The following is a 21,289-nucleotide window of genomic DNA, read 5'->3' on the forward strand; positions in this document are numbered from 1 at the left end:
TACCAGGGCCTGTCACTGTGTTCAGGCAAGGAACACGTTCACCAGTCCTTCCAGCAGCACCAAAGCGTGTCAGGGTGTGGTGGAGCCAGCCCAGCCCCACACCAGGGAAGGACAGAAAGGGACAAGGGTGACAATCCAGCTCACATCCCACCAGCACTTCCCCACTGCTGAGCAGGTGTCAGAGGAATGTATTTTGCAAAGTGTTCCATTTGGAGTAACTCCTGTTCTCTCAGGGTGTTCTTCTCTTCAGCCTGCCTGGCACAAAGTGGGGAGGGATTCAGTGCGAAGCCACAAAAGCAATCTTGAGGAAGGAACCCAGATTGTCTCCAGTGTCCTGGCCCAGCAATCCCAAGAGAGGTTGTCCATGGATGTCCCACCCTGGGCAAGGCAGCACCCCTGGGTGCTCAGCAGTCTCTTTGAGTGAAGTTCTGTTTGAATTCGCTGCCACTGATCCCAGCCTGTCTCCAGCTCACAGATGTTTTAACCTTTAGGGGAGGGGTCAGCGTGGCCAGAAGCTGCTGAGGACACTGCCACGATTCCATCACATCCCTGCTCAGGGCAGGGACTGTAGACACCAGGCCACAGCCCAGCCCAGCTTGGCTGCCTGCCTCCCCATCACCCAGAATCTGGAGCTCACCTCTTTTTTCCATTACCTCTAAGCAGCAGTGGTGAATGTTTCAGTGATATTTCCTAAAAATAAAAATGTCAACAGAAAGGGCCATTTAATAACATGAATCTGTGCATCTTTAGGCCCTGAGCAATCAGCAAGCTGGGAGGAGAAAGGCTGAAATAACCCAGGAGTCTGGAGGTAAAAGTCCCTAAATGCCCATGGACCTGCTCTCCCCAGTTTCACCTGGGGCAGGAGGGCTGTTTGAGGACTGTTCTCCCTTTCTCCCCTGGCAAAAAGACAGTTCTCTCCAAAAACAGTCCATCTGTCTTTGATAAGAGTCTGTATCTGGAAACAAGGAATAAGACCTGTGTGACCCTGCTGAGATTCCTGTAATGGGGCAGTGCAGGGACCAGTCACTGTTCCATCACTCACAGGAGCTGTTAATTTTCTGTCATGACTTTCATTGGGAAAGGATCCCTTTAGGCACCCTTTGTTAGACAAGGCTTTGTTAAGCAGGAATACATAAACCCAGCTCATAATAGCCTTAAATATCAGGAGTGGCTTTTGATTCAAAACTCAGGAGCTGTCTTGACAGCAGCACAGGAGAAAAACCAGAGAGCAAATACTTTGTGCAGCCTTTTGGGGAATGAGTGCATGAGCTGGAGTGTAAAGATAACATTAGCTCCTTCTGGCAGTTCAGGAAATGTTAAACCCCTGCAATTCAGTTTTTTGGGGATGACCCTACTTGGCATTCTTGTCTGCCTTCCTCAGGCCCTCATCTGTGCTTATCAAAATATTTGGCTGGATCCTTTACAGGAGCTGGGGACAGGAGCTTCTCCCCAGCAGCTGAACACAGGTGGTGAATTCTCAAGTAATGAAAGCACTGGTATGAGCTGCATTAACCCATCTTTTGTGCTTCATCTCAGTGAGCAGGTCTGATGGATGTGCTGCACGCTTACAGAGCCCAGCTCAGTACAGGAACAGGGCATCTGAGGACATTAGGAGGACAGTGAAAGCCTTGTCATACAGCCTAAAGTCTCACAGCAAGTGTCTATTAATAAGCTGTGCCCATGCTTCCTCCAGGTATTTACAGTGCCCTTTCTCCCTGTTAGCTTTGAAAACCACAGCTCTGTTCCACAGAGCAAGTCTTTTTCTTTTAGTGGTGCATTTGGTGCCACAAGTGCATTTGACTGGGGCTCCGTGCTGGCAAAAGCCTACCTCATTTTGGGAAGTGAGCAGGATTTCCCTTTAAAAATGATCTCTGTCTCCGGATGAACAGTTCCAGCCTGTCCTCTGGGAGCCTCTGCTGTGGAGTCAGTGGCTGGCTGCCTTTAATGCTGGCTGGAAAAGGGAGCCACCGAGCCCACAAGTGGTGGGCAGCAGTGGTGGTGACAGCATCAGTCCAGCCAGCAAGGTCACCTCCCCCTGGGCAGGTTATCCCAGGGAAACAGGGACAGGTGGGGATTCCCAGGTGCTTGGAAGGGGATCTTTGAATCCCCAAAACCATGAAGAGTGGCTGGTTTCTTACCCTTGCCTAGGGCAGAGCTCCTTGTAGCCACACTGACTCTTGGGCAAATTAGCCAAAACTGGCATAGCTGCAAAGTGGGGCCAGCTGACAACTGGGAGAGGCCTGGCCTGTGAGTCAGGTTGGGCTGGAAAGGTAAGGAAAGAAGCATTTGCAGCCCAGGGAAACAATGGGGAAATGAAATGGAAATTGGGACCTCTGAGTACCTCCACCTTTCCCCACAGAGAGCTCTGGGGTGTAGAGCGCAGTTCCCAAATTCCCAAAGCACTGTTATAGATCAGTTGTACCCTCTGAGAAATGTCTTTTTTCCGTAAGATGAGCAGCTGCTGCCGATTTCCTTCTCTTCACCTAGAGTTGGAGACAAAGGACAGAACCATTGGTAATGAGCTATTTATGGAGAAATTGATCTTGATTTGCATCACTAATACCAAGCAAGATGGAGCCATGACTTTGTCACCATGGTTAAGGACAGGACTCAGAGGAGGTTGAAAGCCTCAAGGTCCTGTGAGTGTTAGGAGCATGTTTCACCATTGCTGGATTGCAGGAGAAGAACCCAATTTGCCTCATTGGAAAAGCAGCCCTGCACAAACCACAAGAACCCATCATTCTGGTCAAGCCCTCAGATTTTGTCAGGATTTTTTGAATACTCCTTCACAATTAAAAATTCCCACTGAGCTGTCTTGCAGCGTGCAAGGCCGATTGGGACTGCGATGGTGCAGGTAAGCTGGCAAGCAGCATTGCCCTGGAGCATCCAACTGTATTCAATTAGCCCCCTGTGCCTGCAGGAACATGGTGCTGGCAGCTCATCACCCCTCCTGGTAAATTAGATATTGCACGGGAGCTTAGTCACACTGGAGATGTACAAGGCTCACAACTTGCTGAGACAAATTTCTCCCACCTTTAATTAGCCGTGAGATGCTGAAGTGCCTGAAGCTCTCTCCCTGCCTATGTTTACACTCGGTGAATCAATACAGTTTGGACTGAGGTCTCCAAATATTTGCAGTTAGCAAATATTGCTGTGTTTTGCCTTTCCAGCTCTCTGCAATTAGCTGGAAAACAATGGTTTGTAACCCCAGTCTTTTCAAAAATAAAAAGGGTGGATGATCAGGTCCCAGGACTTCAGGAGGGAAGCAGGAGAGCTGGTGCTGCTCATCCAGCACCTCTGCTGTGTGCTGGCCCTGAAAAGAAAGGAGAGGAGGAGGGGTTTCTGGCACCCCAAGGATTGAGCAGGGACCACTTACAGGAGCTGCAAGTGAAGGATCCTTCAACATTTGATACTTGATCCTGTCTTTGCTGTGTGTTTTTTTCCATTTGAGGATATTCTCTCCTTTCCACATCTCCTCCCCTCCCTTCATATTTCTCTTACGGGCGTGAAGACAGCCAGGTAACTGAGGTGCCATTCTGATGGTGACATGAAGGTTCCCATCCAGCCAGCTCACACCTGCAAGTGCTGGACTCTTCCCTTCTCATCTGACAGCAAATGCACTGAAAACCTTAAAAATAATCTGCATTTTAACCATGGTCATGGTAAACAGCTTTTAGGATGCAGTCATGCAAGAGATGCAGTGATGCAAAGAGCACTATTGGCAGTTGTTAGATAATTGTGTTTAATTTGCAGTAACAAAGCACATGGAATCCATGTCACATAAACCCTGCGAAGGGTAAGTGTTGCTTTTCCACAAAAATGCACAAGGTTAATTTAAAGATTGCGGGTCTGCTGACCCTCCAGACTGTTGTACAACCATTGTTATGTGTAAAAACGGATGTGAGAGGCGGCCCAGGAGGGCGGACATGTTCGTGCTGGCAGCAGAGAGCTGCAGTTGCTCAGTGGGAATGGATGGGTTTGAACACGCCTGGCACAAAGGCACGCGCTTAAAAACCTCCCGCTCATAAGGACTCATCCCTGTCCCACGGGCTCTGTCTGGACCTGACTTCAGTGAGCTCTGCCAGATAAGGCTGGGCCACTCACCCTGGTGTTGGCTGGTAGTGGCTGTGGCACTGACTGCCAGCAGTGCCCTGGCAGTGGCCACAGAGCCCTGGCTGGTGGCAGCCTTGCCTTGGCTCTGGGGAAGAGCCCCAGCATGGCAAGGGGACAGCTTGGCTCTGTAGCAGGGGAGGGGAAGAACCTGTTTGGCTCTGATAAATGGTGCTGTTCTCCTCACACTAAAACAGAGTTTGAGCTGGTACTTCATTTCTTCCACCCAGGCTCAGAAAATGTGAGCCTTGGTTGCTGGGATGTTTTCCTTTGCCAAGCCTCTTCACGGCTCAGTTTTAGCAAAAAGCCCAGCCCCTGAGACATCTGTGTCAAGGTAATGGTTCAGCATGTATATTTAAGCCAACACAAGTGACATGGAGAGCAACCCCATTGTACAGCCTTGCGTGTTTCTGCCTGGGTTATAGCAGTGTGAAGGAAAAGAGGGGCAGGAACAAGAGGAGGAGACAAGGAGGTGACCGTACTGTCAGGAAAACAGAGGCCTGCCTCTTTCAGTGTGGTTCATTGGGGAGATTTGATTGTTTGGACCCTCCATCCAGCACTAGGTCCAGCATCTTTGTTGGGAGGTGCTGCCCAGCCCACGGTGCCCAGCCAGGTGCTGCTGTGATGGAGGAGTTTCACCACTCACCTTGTGTTGCACCTTGGAAAGGCATTTGCTGTGTGTGCTGTTGGTTGTGACACTCGGGAGCTGAGAGGGTTTTCTCTTCTCCAGTTACCAGGGTGGCTGAAAGGCACAGGTTCTGTAGTATGGGATGTTTTATCTTCCTTCTGTCTCTGGGCTGGAAGAAGCCAAAGAGGATTGCATTTACCCCTTCTCCCAGCGTGGGTTAGGAGAAGCAAAACAATAAATCAGGAGACATTTTAGCACTTACCTCTTGTTTATACAGAAATCACTATACATTACAAGTGCCTTTGCATATTTTATAGCACTTAAAAAAGCCAATGTATCTAATCTGGAAGTTGGCTTGTTCAGAGAAACACAAGACATGTGCAGCCATAAAAATCCCTCATTTGATGTCAGGCTATTGCATTTTCAAGTGTTTGAAGGCAATCACAATTATGCATCCAAAGAGTTTGCCTTGGCTCACCCCAGCTCCTCCGGGTTGGTGAGAACAAAAAGATCAGCTCAGCTTCTTGAAAAGTTGCGTTGAGTTGTTGCTGCATGGGACAGATATTTTGGTAACAAAGGCAGCCTCCATCCAAGGGCTCATCTTTAGAAGAGGGGCAGTGTGGTTTTGTGCAGTTGGGGAAGGAAAGGTCGTCTGGCTGAGAGCAGCAGAAATAAGCCAGGTGATGCCAAAAAGTTGGAGGATTAATGATCCTAGAGCAGCTGGCATCCCTCTCACATGGAAAGAGGCCTCATGGGGGTTTGGGGATGCAAAGGCTGCCCCATCCCTTAGAGATGGTGGTGGGCTGGATATTTGTAAGTTTTTTCTCCTCTGGTTCTTGCTACTGCAAAATCTGTGGAAATTTGTCATTTTTGGAAAGGCTGGTTCTCTCTGCCCAGACTGATCAACAGGTTTAGAGGTTACTGGTGGTATCTGTAAGATCTGTGTGTGCATGCACAGATAGAGTGACCATATAAACCCTCATCCCATGGAAAAGCAGACAGAAAACTGGCCTTTCCAAGTGCTTAACTCAACTTTCACTCTAAAGACTGTTCCCAGGTCCCCTTTTAATTGTCATTGGACATTTGGACATTTGCTGTGTTTGATTGCTGGAGGGAAGTGAGGGGAGGACAAGTGTTGGGGTTAATAGTAAGGGATGCCAAAAGTCTTGCTCTGCCCTGATCCAGGTGATGACCAGTTCATCTTGCTCCCTCTTCTGCTGCAAAGAGCAGCTTGGCCAGGCCTAATCACGTTACCAACTTCAAAAGTAGTCCCATCCATGGAAGGAAAGCCGTCTTCAAAGGGGGAAAGGGGTCGGGTGTGCTGGGTGTGTGGGTCCAGGAAGGGGATAGCTGAGGGCTGGCCACGTGGCAGTGGCAGCCTGTTCAGCTGGAGCAGAGGACAGCAGTGAGCTGGCAGGAGCAGTTGGTGTATTTCCTGCCTGTAACCTAGTTAAGGGGAAAGCTGAAATCTGTTGCAGGAACAAGCAGCCAGGAGCATTGGATGCTGCTGGAAGGAGGAGTATGATTCAGCCACCTGAAGGCATCTCCCTGTAGGAGAATTACCTTCCCTATAAAGCAGCAGGCATTGCTCTTAAGTGTTATCAAGCTTAAATCGGTTCCCTAGGTGACATCCTGGTAAGTGGATTTCCCAATTAAGCACATCCCGATTAAGTGGGATGTACTGTAATTACAGAGCGCTCAGAACTAGGAGCAAATCAGATCTGCTTGCAGCAGAAGGGCCAGATTGAAGCTCTTCCCCAGTCTGCAGTGGGCTGTACCCAGGCATTTCTGTAAGCATGGATGTGGGCAGGCAGGAGATGGGATTCTGCAGCCACCTCCGCCATGCCAGTCAGCAGAGTGTTCCCTGCAGGAAGAAGAGGCTGGAGGAAGCCCTTGTGCCACATCTTTAAACACTAATAATGGGAGTACCTTCCTCCTCCTCCTCTTGAGGTGGCACTCTGGTCTCCTGCTAGTCCACAGTCTGCTGGATGAAGCCTTTGACCTGCCGGAGAAAATCCACCTTAGCAGAGATGGTGCCCCTGCCAGGCAGAGAGCACAGCCCTTCAGAGCCAAATTCCCTCTGCACAACCCAGGCTTTTCTGCTCCCTGCCCATCCTTCTGACTTCCTCTTCAAAGATACCCCACTCCTAGCATGAGGCCTCATGGTCCTGGAGTCAGACTGGGACTACATAAGCCCACTCCTCTAAAGCTTTGTGGTTCCCAGCTACTGCTGGGACATCATGGGGGAGAGGAAGAAGATGGTCCTTTGTTTGTTGCCTCTTAGGGAAAGGAGGAAGAACAGAGCATTTACTGCCTTGGAGAGTTCAGAGCATTTTTAGCTGCATGGGGATATGAAATCTAACTGGAGACCTTCTGGCAATTAACTGGTCAAGGCAACACTTAAACACCAGAGGTGGGAACATCAGGTGTAGATGATGTAGATGAGGTGCAGTGGGGGGTAGAATCCGTCAGGAGGCGTGTGAGGAGCACAACCACTTTGGAACTGGAGCAGAACTCTAGATCTTGCACATGGACCCTCAGACCACACCAGTCATTGGTGTAGAGCCTGTTTTAGCACTCTCAAGGTTTACCCAGCTGCCTCAGTGGGATCCTTAGTTCCCACTTGGCCAGGAAGTGATGCAGCACACTTTCCCTCGGGGCTCCCAGTCCCCTGGGTCATGCACATCTCTGGTGGCTGTGGTGCTTCCAGAGGTCCTGTGCCTGCAGGCAAGATGGTCCAAAAGCTCTCACACCTACCACACCATGTTCTTCACTGGGGCTACAGGCTGGGGGCAGGAGCCTGTCCACTTCCCAGGGGTGACACCTTACATTTTTGGGTGACACCTTACATTTTTGGGTGATTCCTGACGTGACTTTTAGCTGTGGATAGAACATTACAGTGGGAGAACAGGGGAAGCTGAGGAGCTGCTCCTACCTTTGAGGAGGTTATCCACATGGACATGAATTGGCTCTGTCCAACGGGGACGTGGATGGATTCGCACTCCTGCTGGCTGGGCTGACCCCACACCACCTCAAACCCCTTGGTGATGCCTCCTTGCCTGCCCCTGTGCCTGTTCCTCTCCAGCAGCTCCCCTGCTCCCAGCAGCCAGGCTGCAGCATCCCCACGATGCCCATATCCAGTCCATGGGAGATGTGCAGCACTCTGTGAGTGCAGTGTCTGCGCTGCTGTTCCACCCCCAGGCCCTTGCAGTGCTGCTCCTTCCGTACTGCTGGTTTTGCAGTGCCACCCACTGGCAGAGGCTCTCCAGAAATCCTCTGCAGTTTTCTCTGCCACAGGTGATGCTCCAAAGATGAAATAGTAGAAGGATAGCTCTGGTGGGTGTAATTCACAGAGTATGTCCCAGGAGTGCTGGTCCTGGACATCTGGAAATCTTCTGGCACCCTTTCCTGTGTATCTCAGTGCATGCTGAGCTCAAGCTGCGAGGTCACTCTGGACAGAGTCACAGGTCTCAGCTCAGACTGTGTGTATGGTTAAGACAACTCACCCTGTCTCACCCCAAAGAGCCATCCCGCCCCGAGTCTTGCCTGCAGCTTGGGGGGACAAGCAGAGGCAAGGGGGTTCCCCTCCCTGCTTGCTGGGTCTGCCAGGTTGGTTTATGGAGGCTCTGCATTCCTGTTTTCCTGTGCAGGATAAAACACAAACCCCTGGCTGATCCCAAACCCCACACTGTGCAGGAGGGAACATGCCTTCCATTGCCAGTGTGCTCCCAGAGAGGCAGGCTTGGGGACTCCTGGGAGAGGATGCTTTGGGGCCACTTCATCTAACAATTGCCAGGTCTCCCCGAATTTTCTTTGTTCCTCTGTGACCCCATTTGCAGTCTCTTCTACATCCCCAGTCAAGAAACAGGAGGAGCAGCAGCAGAGGGACAGAGCAGTGCAGCTCTCAGGGTTTGAATGTGGTGACTGCCACAGGCAGGGGCTGCTGCCAGCCTGATACCCCACGGGGCAGCCAGAACCAGCCACTGCCCAGATGTGATTGCCATGTCCATGCAGCAGCAGTGCACATGGATTGTTAGGAGCTTTCTCCTCAGACTCCCAACAGGCAGAGAATGCTCCTTTTAAATAAAGTCTGACAAATGGCATCTTGGGGCGTCAAGTCCTGGAGCAGTGTCTTCCAAAAAGTATGAAAAGGCCCTGGAGGGGAGCCTGGCATTGCCTCCCACATGACAGCAATTAAAGGCTTTTGCACACAGGCACTGGGAGCTGCTCCTCTCGCAAATCGGCCCTGATTGAAGAGGAAGAGAATGATTAGGCTGAAGAGGAGTGATGGGGGTGGCAGGCAAAGAAAACACGGAGGTAACCCTCAATTTGTTTTCTGATTTATTTTTTTTCCCTCTTCTTCTCTCCCGAAGAGTGTCTGTGTGGGTGGAAGGAGCAGTGCTCCAGCTCCACACAGCCTGGGCTGGCTCTGCCTGAGTGCTCTGGGGAGGTTAAGCTGGAAAGGAGCAGCTCTGCTCTGGTCCTGCCCACGCAGCCCCAGAACAACACCCAGTGTTTCCTGCAGCTGGCCCTGTTCTGGAAAGCTCTCCTGGCTGAATGGCACCAGGGTCACCCATCCTTTTGCAGAGCTGGCAAAGCAGTTAATCCCTGGCCTGGGTTATATTATATCCATTGCTCCCAGTAAGAGCCATAGCACTCTACTCCCTGTAAAGCTGAGGGGTTACAGGTTTTTCTCCTATTTTAATTATAAAGAGGATATTGATAGCTTATTTAATCCAGGCTTTGCCATGATATGTATTTTAGACCCTTGGTTTTTATTAAGTTATCTGAATATATTTAGGTTCAGTGCTAAGCCCTGCATCAGCATGAAAAGCTCTTGAAGGGTAGGTGATGGCATTACAGAAACGTGCTCCCTTCCCTTCCTTAAAGCTGTGTCCCTTTTCAGACCCACGGTCACCAAAGTTGTCCCAGCTCTGGCTGGGGCCCTCCATGAAGCAGTTTGTGTTGAAGTAGTTGGAGAAATTACTGTGCTGTGAACATGGATGCTCCAAAGCCAACCAGATGCTTCACCATGCAAGGCCAAGGAACTGGTCCAGAATTCAACCAAGAGCCTTTGACCTCCAAGCCCAGGCCATTGGCAGTCAGATAAAGCAACTGAGCTCAGGCTATGGCAGGACAGAACATCTCTTTTGTCCATCTGGGAAGGGAAGGTAAACAAAGGGTTGATTGAATGCAACTGTAAAAACTCCAGCAGGGAGGTTTTGAGCAGTCAGCCTTGCTCAAGGTAGCTGCTTGGAGTGATTGGCAGATCCAGCCTGCAAATGGATCCTCTCATCTAGGTCCAGTCCTGCAACTGCCAAGCCCAGTGGGCAGACTCCTCGTGGGAAGCAGGGAAACCAGGCCCATGGCCCAGCATTTGGTGCTTGGTTAATATTTGGATGTGGTGAGCTAAGTCTAGCAATTGTGTTAGTTACAGAGCAATAACTCTGCAGGGTTACCATGAAATTCAACACAGCTTATACGGATGCAGGCTGATACAGAGGCAGGGCAGCAAACCTTTGGCAGGAAAACACCCTGCTGTGCTGGGGCAAACCTTGAATCACAAAGGTGATGTGGCTGAAGAAGGGACAAACAAATCTGCTGGCTCGGGTGAGGTGATGACTGACTGTCCCTGTGTGCTCTACCACAGCCCATTCCCAGTCCCTGTAGCAGCACTCAGCACTGTCAATCCTCCCTGGCCTTTCAGAGGGAAGCTGCTTGCTGCAGGGAGCAGGATAAGTGAAGGAGGCAAACCCAACCAACCTGCTGCAGCTCCTTGGGCCACGGAGGCGGTTCCTGTGTGAGCAGGGCTCTCAGCACTGGTTCATTCAGCACAGAAGGCTGTGTACGCAGACCCCCACGCACAGCAGGCTTTGTGCTCTTCAGGTCCATTCAAAAAACTACTCAAAGCCCACAGATGATCCCTGAGCTTTGCATCTGGCCTCCAATACTCTACTAAACACCTGTAAAACAGCTGGTGTGGCCCCACTTGGAAATGTCACTCTGCGAATTGCCAGAGGAGCACCTACAGGATGTTGGGGGGTGACAACACCCCAGTTCCATGCAGGCAGGTGGGATCACACTGGCCCTGAGGGGGGATCAGTGGCACCACATTCCAGGGGGGCTGGATGCTCCTCCGGGCAGGATGTGCTGCTCGTGGTGGTCACACCAGGTTACTGCAGGATCACATCCCAGGCTAGTTTTCCTTCAGAAGGTGGAGAAGAAGAGAGCATACTTTCCCTCCGAACCAGAAGTAAAGCTGGATTCTCTCTCTTCCCCAAAGCACCCCCATTTGGTCCCTACCTTGCTTTGCATTACCAAGGGAGCAACAGCATCTTACAGCTCCTTCCCATCATCCCCATTCAAACCATGCTGGATCCCAGTTTCAGTCAGGCTCCCCAGCGGGTTCAGCTGATTGTGTCCTAAAACAGTGCAATAAAACCTCTAGAAAATATTTTTTTTCATTTCCACATGCTCTGCCACAGCTGCCTGCAAGCCCTGTGCAGTGCCTGGCTGCAAGAGGTTCCCTGGGGCTCACAGGGTTGGGCTGCAGAGGGTGGAAAGAGGGGTCTTTAACCCCCAAGTGCAAAAGGCTGCTCCTCTCTGCAGGTTAGGCACTAGTGTGACTTGACAGCAGATGACATAGGTTAGGACAAGGCCTGGGGTGGCTGGGATGCTGTTGCCATGGAAATCACACAGTGTCTGGAATAGCAAGAACAAGAGCAAATCAAAAAGTAATGATCTGTCACATCGATTAAGGGGGAGTTGGTGGGATTTTTTTGAGGGAAAACCTTGTGCTTCCAGTAATATGAATCCATATGCCACATCTCCCTGTTTGCCTTTCCCTGAAGGGCTCTGTCAAGAGAAAATAATCTGATTTGTTTTGACCGAGGGTTTCTCCGGGGAGCACCAACAGGGTGCCTGCCCATCAGCTGTGCTGCACAGCTCTGCCATCCTGGGATGAAAGGCACCAAGTCAATGCAATATTCATTCACTTCCTCTTCCCTCCTTCATTCATTTCTTCTTCCATTCAGCTGCTTCATTCACATTTCCACAGCACTTTAATGAGCAGTGCTTAGCCCCTGCAGCCTCTAGAGCCTTCCCCCGTGCTCTATGCTGCAGATGGCTGGCTGCAGGCTTAGCGATGCTGCAGGGCACAGCCTGGGGTGGCTGGAGCGGGGCTGTGTTGTGCCCACTTGGATCTCTAAACCCCCCACAATTGCCCCTGGGTTTTCCTGTGCCATCTTTCACACCTGGGTGATTTCCCTTTGGTGTGATTTCCATGTCACCCACCTCCTGTCCTCTCCACGGCAGCCACGGTGGCACTGACACCCCTGCCTGTGCCAGCCCCCTGGGGGCAGGGGGTGACTTGGGGGCAGGTGGCACAGCTGGGGAAGCAGGAGGGAGCCAAGCATGGAATAGGCATCACTGCAGAGCGGGTGCCAAGCACTTGGTGCAGGGCCAGAGCCACACGAGCACAAACATCCTCAGGGCTGAGTCACTGCCCACCTGCTCCTGCCATGCTGCTGCCTTTGTGGCACTTGAGGAGCATGAGGTAACTTCTTTTCTTTGCCCCATGTCTTGCTCTCGGTGACCGATTCATCAGAGGCAGGTGGGTAATAGCCCTGCACGAGCTCTGGGCTGGGGCCAGGGCAGCAGAGCCGTGGGCCAGCACATACAGGGCAAGTAGCCAGACCCCTGGTATGAGCAGCTTGGGCAACCAGAGGTCACAGCCACGTGCAGAAGCAGGAGCAGGAGGCACCTGCACCACGCATAGGCAAGCTCCTGGGTTTAGGAATTTTCCTCAGATAAGAACAGTTCAACCCTCCTGTTACCCAGTCTTGAGCACTCACAGGGTGTGGATGGGGGGAACAAGTATGTCTGTACCTCAATGCCCTTTTTTAACCATCCCAGAACAAGTTTTCATTTTTTCCCCCACTCATACGCAATTTCAAGAAAAGAAAAGAAAAGAAAAGAAAAGAAAAGAAAAGAAAAGAAAAGAAAAGAAAAGAAAAGAAAAGAAAAGAAAAGAAAAGAAAAGAAAAGAAAAGAAAATGCCTGAATACCAGCTGTGTAGAAATCCAAGAAAGATTAAAAGAAGAAAACCAATTTTCCTATTCATGATCTCAGCAGTGAAGAACGACCCCTTCCTCCCCCAGCCCCAACCCCCTCGTGCTGTGCTCCATTGCTCTCCAAACAGCCAAGTGCATTTCTGAAATGAAGGAAGCAAACAGAAAATATCCGCTCTCTGTTCAATAGAGAAAGCTTTCTCTTTTGTTCCCTGCTTTCTATCAAGTATCTGCTGCCATTATTGTTACTCACTGGGTTATTACCTCCGAGTGGCTACTTCCACCAGCACAAGCTGGTTTATTGTCTGCTCAGAGCAATTATGGATTGGGATAATTCCTGCCATGCTGTTTCATTGTGGAAGGATCCGCTGTGTTCCGTGGCCAAGGTAACTTGAGGTGATCTGTGCTGCTGAGTTACCCATCAAGTTAATTAGGAGTGGGTGGCTGGTGCCTCACTGTGTGCTGGGACAGAAGGAGCAGCAGAGGCTGAACCCAGGTATCTTCTCAGCATTCAAAAGAAAGTTTGTTCAGTGGAGCAGACATTGAGTTAGGTTTTTTCCTAGGACTAATTCGTCTTTATTTACTGGTTGACAAAATGTTGGCTGATCCTCCCTCCAAGGGTGTGGGACCCCGTTGCTCTGTGTGTGTAGAGCACAGGAGTGTCCCTGCAGGAGGACTTGCAGTCTGGTGGGAGACACTCGCTGTCTGCCTCATTGCTCAGCTAGGAGGTCATTTATTTCCTCGTCTTCTATGGCAAAAGCAAGAGGAGGAAACTGTTCCTTGGTCTGGGCAGAATTCCCCCTTAGGAACTGCCTCAGCTGGCTGGTGGAGAGGCAGAATGAAATGAAAATGCTTCTCTGAAGTCTGCAATCAAGACCTTGTCCTGGGCCTCGTGCATCTGTGCAGAGTCCCAGTGCTGTCGTGCTGCCTCTTTGAACTGAGGAGAGTTTCACCCCAGGCAGGAACACCTGGATTCATGGCAGAGGGCTCAGCCTGCAGGTTGCAAAATACCTGGTTATTTTCATTCCTTTGATACTTAATCTACTATCAAAACAACTTCTTTCTTTCTTTTACTTCCTGGGAATCCCAACAAATTTGCCATGGGCAGGAGCATTTATTGCCAAATCTCCCGAGCTGTCCATGCCCGAAGGGGTTGGGCCATCCCTCGTGAAGCCCCCCACAGCAGCAGGGCTTGGCACAGGGTTTCTGCTGAAGGTGTGAGGGTTTGGTCCTGCAGGAGCAGCTCCATGCGTTTTGCAATGCAGATGCTCAGGTTAGTACCAACGCGTTTATACATTCGCTTTGTAATAAATAAACACAAAAGTGTGACACTTTTAAGCCCTTGCTAAGGCAGTGACAAATGTGTTTTTCCCACAGTTAGTAACCTGTGGATTAGGAAGCCGTGGTTTTTATTTATCTTTAATAGCACACCATGAGGACAGATTAGCATGAAACTATAATGCCATCACATGGTCTCCAAATCCTCTGTGCCAAGACCCCATCCAGGTTCAGCACAAGCAGCAATGAGCTTTTCTAAGGAGGCTTGATGATAAGAAGTGCTTTTTCTCGCTGGCTTAGAAACTCTAACAAACAGGGTTGAATTTCTAGAGTTGTATGTGGGCAGAGAACATTTTGAAATTGCATTGTTCAGTTATTTACTCCACTTTTAAGCTTGGACATCAGAAATTTCTTGGTGTCTGGCCTGCACCTGACACAGAACAGTCCTGCTGGATCCTCTTGCCAGAGCTCTCTTGGGTTTGATGCTCAGCTCACACCCTGGGCCAGGTCAACAATTGCCCCTTTCCCAGTATTTTCTTGAGCAGACCATGGCTTCACACTTGCTTTCTGCTCAGTCCTGGCCCATCTGTGTTCTCAGATGTCCCTTCTGCAAGAAATTGATGGTTCAAACTGATCAGACACGACACAAAGATTTCACTCCTTTCCTGCCACAAGTCAGACCCTGGGAAATGTCATTTTGGAGTCAGGACACAGTAAAAAGCCACCTTCCTCCTGCTCCTGTGCTCTGCCTCTGGTTCACTAGTCCCTAAGTGTCTGGAAATCTGTCCTGAAGTTTTGACACAACCTTCCTGTTGTTCTCCTTTACTGGTCTGGATTCCCAAAGCCAAGGGACAGAGTGCGTGGCCCTCAGCATCCGGGGGTCTGGAGGACAGCTCTGCCTTGCCTATGAGGGGCAGAGAGCAGGCAAACTGTGGCTCTGCTGCTGCTGCCCTTGCTGCCTCCTTTCCCCATCAGCCACGTGAGACAAGTTCCCCTTTTCTGCTCAAAAAACTGCCTGGATCAAGGTTTCACAGCTGCTCTGACCGTTCCAGAGTGCACCAAGGTAGGACTGATTTTCTCCACAGGTAACACAGTGGATCATGAGATTCCAGGATGACTTGGGAGACATGTGGAAGCCAACATCCACCTGCCAGTTTGGATGGGCTCCGTCTGCTTCGAGGCAGTAATACCTCAGTCCAGCACCCATTAGTGGCATCTTGGCAGGGAACTTGAGATCTCCAGCAGATGGAAGACAGTGGAAGTCTCCAGAGACTTTTCCTACATAAGGTTGTTGTCTTACATCTCTTTTCCCCCATGTTTTCAATTCCTGACCTGCCCACTCAGCTTCTTTGCCTTGCCCCAGCTCCTGAAGCAGCCCCAGGGCTGGGCACGCTGCCTGCAGGTACCTCCTGAGTGCCCATCTGTATTCATGGAAATAATCCTATCAGGATCTGATGGCATTTATAAATATTTGCATTCTGTGAAGAAATAGCCTGTTTAAACATAAGTTGATATTAATTCCATCTTCTTTGCTTTCCCCCACATCCTTGAGCTCCGTTCACTAGCCCTGGCCCCTGAGACAGCTCTGCTGAAAGCAAATATGTCAGTCTGCACTGCACAGGGAATATTTTAAGGCTCTGAAAACGAAGTTTCTTATAGCAAAGCTGCCAAAAGTGTAACCGCTGCCACGCTAAAATATCCTCTGCCTCCTGCATTTGTAACGTGGGAGTCTTTTATATCCTCTTTACTGTTGCTGAACCATACATTTGTGTTGGCAGCAGATGTATATTGACTGGGACCTATTTCAGTGTCATGCAAAAGAGCTCTTAGGTTAAAAGATACATTACAGCTTACTGGAAAGCTTGAAATTAACTGTGTGACGATGCCACAGGAAGATAAAGAACCAGCAATTTTATTGAATTACAATTTTATCCATATGGGCTGGAGGTTTGAACTGTGTTAACGTCTCCAAAGGTCTCCAGTTGCCAAATTAACTATTGAGGTTTTGGGCAACTAGCTGGAGACAGGAAAAATAGACCTGATTTAACTGTTTCCAGACAGTTCAAAGACTGTCCAAAAAAGCACTGCCCCTTCTACACTGCCTCCTGTGCACTACAGTATAGGAGGAACCCAAAAAGAAGGCAGCCAAACACAGCCCCTGTCCAGCCCTGTCTGGGCAATGTGAGGGATGCACGAAGGGCACAAACTTCCTTGGCTCTCAGGCACAGTGTCAGGAAAGACTCAGCTGGTCCCTGTGAAGATTTGCAGTGGTTATTATTGATAGCAAACCCATAAATGTCAGAACTTCAGTGGTCAAATCCCCCTGCAGTGCCAACAGATCTCTGTAGATTGAAGCAGCAGAGCCAAAGGTGTCCTCGGGCAGCCCGGGATTTCCTTGGGAATCTGTCAGTGGCAGACAAAGGATTAATGATGGAAAAACACATATAGGTTCAGGGGAAGGATGAAGGACTTTTTTTTCTTAATATATGTTTTTTTGCTTCACGTCGTAGCTCCTGGCACAGCGTCCCCCGCCTCTAATCACACCTTATAACTGCAGTTTAAATCAAAACCCGCCAGGCTGGACCAGTTGGATCCAGTTTCTATTAAGCCATCTGAGCTGTGACTGAGCAGACTTGCTGTCACCAAGCCAGTCCCCTGCCTGTGCCCCCAGATAATGAGGCTCCCGCGGCAGCAGGGGAATCCTTGAAATCCCGGATCGGGATACATCCCTGCAGCGGCCCTCTCCTCGGCCCTCTGCGGGCAGCCGGCTGCTGAAGGATGGGCCAGCACGGGAACAGGCTCTTGCTGGGCTGTGTAGCACACCTGAAAAACTTTGGCCACTTCATAAGGAAAAAAAAAAAAAAAAAAAGAAGTTCCCAAGTTAAAGCGAAATCCCGTTTTTGTCCCTCCCTGTAATTTGTTGGGTCACTGATGCCCTGAAGTGACTAGTGGTGGTTTTGCTGGGAAGGGCACTGCCCAGCCACGAGCGGGTGCGCGGCTGCAGAGGAGAGATCCCACCCTCTCCATGGGGCAGCGCTTCTCCATCGGCCCGTGGGCTGGAGCCACAGCTGATAAAATTGCCCGGGACCCATTTTGCTCTCTGCTCACTGGTGTCAGTGGGGGAGCTGCTTTCCTGATTTTAGAGACCTCAAAAGAGAGTCACCGTCTGTTCCCTAAACTGGCACACCCACGGATGCACACAAGGATGTGGAGGAAACAGTCCCAAACACAACCCCGGCCACCTCTGCCCTGCCCATGGCTGCTCCCGGGACCCCAGAACACAGGGCAGAAGGATGCAGGGGAGCAATGCCTTGGCATCACTGGGCTCTGGTTTAACTCCTTCTTGCGGCCATTTTGAACGCTGAATAAAGGAGGAAAAATAGCATAAGCCAAAAAAATCCAAGCCAGTCTCTGAAGTCAGATGTGTTTCAAAGTGGAATTGCAGCTGTGACAGGGAAAGAGTGTATTTACTAGCACTTCCTGCCTTCTAAACCAATCTTTTAAAAACCACTGGTTTGGGTGGGAAGTTTGTTTGGGTAAAATTATTGAGGAGGGAATTGGAGTTATTAATGGGATCTTTTTTTCTTTCCCTTCATATGTCACTGAACTGCACAGGACAGCCGCAGACTCCAAACTGAGAATCCCTATTCCTGGACTCTGAGCTCCTGAGGTTGATTTTACCGCTTCAATAATAAGGGAAAATTATGTGGATTGGTGGCAGAAGCAAGTTATATGGTGAGTGGGGAGGAATACATCTTCAGAGCCACGTTACTGCTTCAGACAAGGCTGCAGCAGGCGACGGCGCCCAGCTCGCCTGGCACAGACAGCTACAAGGAATGACTCAAAAGGCCCTGGTAAAAATTAATTGAGTTAATTAATTGAGCATCTGTGGCATGGCTATTTTCTCTGCATGCCCTGGCTCTTAGTCCTCATCTCTGAGGGGAGAAAGTGCCATTGAACCAATTTACTGGCAGTGCTGGTTCTCTGAGGCAGAGGTCGTCACCCTTGGTGTCTCAGCAGCTCTGAGATTGTCATTGCAGGTGCCTGAGCCTCACCTGGGCACTGTTTGACCTTGTGGCAATGTTTTCTCTATGCAGAGGACAGGAAGAAGGAAATATTCTGGAGAGTTTCTATGCTAACGTTCACTGAGAGATGGCATTGCCTTCCCTCCAGCTGCTGCCAGCCCAGGATGGGACGTCCTGCTGAGGACATCTGCATGGGGTACAGTGTGCACAGTGTGCCTAAAGACCCCTCAAAAATGATGTAAACCCAGTTCTCCAATTTCCTTTTGTGATGTGCAGCAAGTCAGGTCCTGCTCTGGAAGTCACTGAGTTGTGGATCAGCCACGTAGCTGATAGAAATGCAGCTGGTGGCCCATGGAAGAGTTATTTTTCAGCCAACACATACAGGAAAGAATAAGGTTTTATTTTCTTAGCCATCACTTTTTGCAGCCTGTGTCAAGCTAACAACGGCTGGGTATTCCTCTGAAGTTGTAGAATAAGCTCATTTATGCTTTTCTTTTTCTCTATTTTTTTTTTTTTTTGTAAGAAAAATGTAGAGCTTCTCTTAGCTTTCAAGGTGGAGTCTGTGGCATGGCACCAGCAGCCAAGCACTGCTCTGGTCAAACATAAGGGCAATGCCATCGTGTTCCCTCAGCCACATGGATACAGAGAGAGGGAAATGTCAGTGGGAGCCTTTTGTGGGCTCCTCCTCACCACGGGGAGCCTCCTTCCCTCCCTGCTGCCTTTGCTGTAGCTCTGTAATTTCCCCATGGACAGTGCAGGGAGCAGTGGCCACCTTCCCACTGAGTCAGAGCTGAATCACCACCCCACACTGAGCACAGGGGGCCCCAGGGCTGCTGGAGAAGCTGCTTTGATGGTGGTGGAAGCTCAGTCTGTATCACTGTGGGGATGGATGGGGGATGTTGTCACTTGGCACGTAGTGGTGGCCTGTTGTTTTGTGGCATTGAGGTACAGCAGAGGCTGCGGGGGAAGTGATAAAGTGACATCTGTGTCTTTTGAAAAAGAGGGAGCCAAAGATTCACCTGACTCCCTGAGAGAGGGCTTGGTGAAGGAGTTTAGATGCTATCCCAAAACTTCCTGCCAGTGACAGGAGACTAGCAATGGCAATACTGCCAGCTGTGGGACAAGGACAGCAGCACTGCAAACAGCTTTACCTGCCAGGAGCAAAATGCTATAGGAAGTATAGCCAAGCACTGGGAAAACCTTGCAGGATTTTCAGGAAAATGTGGTTGAGTATGTGGCCATCCTGGAGAGCCCCAGGAACAGCAGTTGTGTATCTACAGCTGCAGAAAGAGGTGGGCACACACTGACAGACCAGATCCAGTTGCAGTTAAATGTCAGAGCTCATTAGCAACACTGAAATCCTGGTGGCCAGACCTAGCCGAAAAGCAGATCTCACCAAAAATTAGATGAACCCGTGGGCAGTTGAACTTTCCAGGTTTGAGGAGATGCTTTATCTTGACTCATCTGGGCTTAACCCATGGGCACATCCCAGTTGCTCTGCTGAGAGGCAGGTCTGGCCAGAGCTGTTTGGCCTGGAGGGGCAGTCCACAAGTAGGAATCACAGCTGGGCTGGAGGAAGACATACAGGAAGGGTTGGGGAAAGAACTAGAAATCTCTCCCATCCTTTCAGCAGGTTTGGGGCCTATTCTTTGGTGTGTTTTACTGGTCCAAAAGCAGAGCAGCCTTCTGTCCTTAATTCCTCACCAGTTCTCCCATCGCAGCATGACCAGTACAAATGCCAGCAGCTGGAAGACTGAAATAGCAGCTACCATTGCTTAGGCCCCACTGATTTGTCCTGTGGTTTTTCCATGCCCTTTAATCTTCAGTAAATAATCCCTCACTTCCTTGTGGTCTTTCTAATTCCATGCTGTGTGCTGGTGCTTCCTGTAAACAGTGGAGCTGGTGGCCCATGTGTGGCCACCGCTGTGTAATTGAGGCTCTCCCCTGCCATGCAAAGGGCATGTGACAGAGCTGTTTGTCAGGCTGGACAGGGCTGTGTCCACAGGCTAAATAATGGAAATGCCAGATTCTCCTCTCCATCGAGCCAGGAGAAGTCAGGGCTGGTTCTGATGAGACCATTGGATCACACAGGAGTAAAAGCAGCACATGTGAGAGCATCAGGTGCAGACACTCAATGAATTGCACCATCTGACCTCCAGAAATCATTATTGGGCCAGTGCTTGAAAGAAAAACAGGGCTAAATTATAGGCAATGAGGTCCCTCTACCACTTTGCACTTGGCCTCTGGTGCAGGAGCCATGTCCCATGCAGAAGCTGTGACCAGACCTTGCTCAGGACTTAATTGCCACTTCTGGTCTAAAATTTTGGATGGAGTACTAAAATAAAATGAGAAGATTAAGGGTCTGGGCTGAATGAAGGCCCTTCCTGATGTTGGATCCTTTGCACTCTTGTAGGTAAGAGGGCACCAGACCCTCAAGGGGCAGCAAGGGAGGCTGAGAAGGCATTTTTCTGAACAAAATGTGTTCAGCTGCTCTACAGGGGCAGGAGCTGTAAGGTTTGTGTATCCGATACCCATCCTCAAACCTAAGAGCATTTATTTTCCCCAGCAAATTTGTGTTTAACCAATGGTGGATCACAGGGTTGTGACAGGAGCTGGGCTGCACTTTTTGGGTGGCACAGCTTTTCCCCCTGTCTGAAATCTCCCCTCTCTGGGCTTCTGCCAACCAACAGATCCCTCTACAGATACCCGAGCATCCAACAAACTATTTCTGCAGGGACTTCTCTGCTCCCAAAAGGACTTGGGCTCTCACCTGAGCCTGTCCTGGCCATCCTTCTGCAGAGGGCATCTGCACGTGCCTGGCTAGAAGATGACAGTGTACGAGTGTGCAGTCAGATATGTGTAATTCTGTCAGCCCTGCCAACATTTGCAACTTGCAACATCAGTGCAAAGGTATTTACACAACCACAGGAGGGATCCTCCAACCCTTTACACATGGTCCTTTCCAGCCCAGCTGCATCCAGAAATCTCCAGGTTTCACACCATTGGCTATTTCAACCAAGTCCCAATTTGTTTATTTTCTTTTCATAAGCTCCCAGCAGCCAAGCCATGGCAGCCAAGGGAATCCTGCTCAGTCTTTCAGCATTAACGTCTCAATTATCAGAGCACTGCCTTCTTCCACACGGGGATTGAATGTGCCTGTGTTGGAACTCTTTGAAGTA

Source organism: Sylvia atricapilla, chromosome 11, assembly GCF_009819655.1.
Source record: "Sylvia atricapilla isolate bSylAtr1 chromosome 11, bSylAtr1.pri, whole genome shotgun sequence".
NCBI lineage: Eukaryota > Metazoa > Chordata > Aves > Passeriformes > Sylviidae > Sylvia > Sylvia atricapilla.